This window comes from Perognathus longimembris, chromosome 1, assembly GCF_023159225.1.
Source record: "Perognathus longimembris pacificus isolate PPM17 chromosome 1, ASM2315922v1, whole genome shotgun sequence".
In the NCBI taxonomy this organism is placed as follows: Eukaryota; Metazoa; Chordata; class Mammalia; order Rodentia; family Heteromyidae; genus Perognathus; species Perognathus longimembris.
In genome coordinates, this window is record NC_063161.1 from 144,623,388 (window position 1) to 144,624,767 (window position 1,380).

Here is a 1,380-nt window from a genome sequence, read left to right on the forward strand (position 1 = left end):
TACTGTGCTCAAAAAAGTACAATTTTAATGAGCTCTATTATTTTATAAGCATTTCTCCCTGTGAAGATCTTTATATCTGACAAGGGACTGATAATCAAAATACATGAGGAGCTCCAGAAATTAACCCCTCTCAAAAAAAAAAAATCAGCCTAAAAAACAAATCAATAAATGGGCAAAGGAGCTAAAGAGGAGACTTTTCAAAAGAAGAATTAAGAATGGTAAATAGACACATGAGGAAACGCTCATCATCCTTGGCCATAATGGAAATGCAAATTAAAACAAAACTGAAATTCCATCTCACCCCAGTTAGATTGGCCGCCATCAAGAATTTGAACAGCGGTAGTGGCCTTGTCTTCATCTTTCTCTTCTTGCTCCGACAGAGCTCAGCTCCCGGCAGACTCCTAGTCCGCCGTCTTTTCGAGACCAAACACCGTGAGTAACCGCCCACAGCGATGCCTTCAATTAAGTTACAGAGTTCTGATGGAGAAATTTTTGAGGTTGATGTAGAAATTGCCAAACAGTCTGTGACCATCAAGACTATGTTGGAAGATTTGGGAATGGATGATGAAGGAGATGATGACCCAGTTCCTCTACCAAATGTTAATGCAGCAATATTAAAAAAGGTCATTCAGTGATGCACCCACCACAAGGACCATCCTCCTCCTCCTGAGGATGATGAGAACAAAGAAAAGCGTACAGATGATATTCCTGTTTGGGACCAAGAATTCCTGAAAGTTGACCAATACTTTTCGAACTTATTCTGGCTGCAAACTACTTAGATATCAAAGGTTTGCTTGCTGTCACATGCAAGACTGTTGCCAATATGATTAAGGGGAAAACTCCTGAGGAGATTCACAAAACTTTCAACATCAAGAATGACTTTACTGAAGAGGAGGAAGCCCAGGTACGCAAAGAGAACCAGTGCTGTGAAGAGAAGTGCAATGTGCCTGACACTGTAACACTATAAGAATTGTTCCAAATACTAGTTGCACTGCTCTGTTTATAATTGTTAATAACAGACAAACAGTAGACAAATGCAACAGCACATCAATTGCATTAGCGTAATATTGTCCTCATTGCATGTGTAGTTTGAATACACATCCCAAACTTACGACTGAGTTTCTTCTAGTCCGAGCAAAAGCTTCTCTTTTCTTTACTCAAAATAAAACAAACAGGGGCTGGGGATATAGCCTAGTGGCAAGAGTGCCTGCCTCGGATACACGAGGCCCTAGGTTCGATTCCCCAGCACCACATATACAGAAAACGGCCAGAAGTGGCGCTGTGGCTCAAGTGGCAGAGTGCTAGCCTTGAGCGGGAAGAAGCCAGGGACAGTGCTCAGGCCCTGAGTCCAAGGCCCAGGACTGGCCAAAAATTAAAAAA

General features: G+C 42.0%; 1 pseudogene; it reads left to right on the forward strand.

The window, feature by feature from the left end:
- Positions 1 to 405: 405 nt before the first annotated feature.
- On the forward strand, positions 406 to 1,111 carry LOC125356212 (annotated as a pseudogene).
- The last annotated feature ends 269 nt before the right edge of the window (positions 1,112 to 1,380 follow it).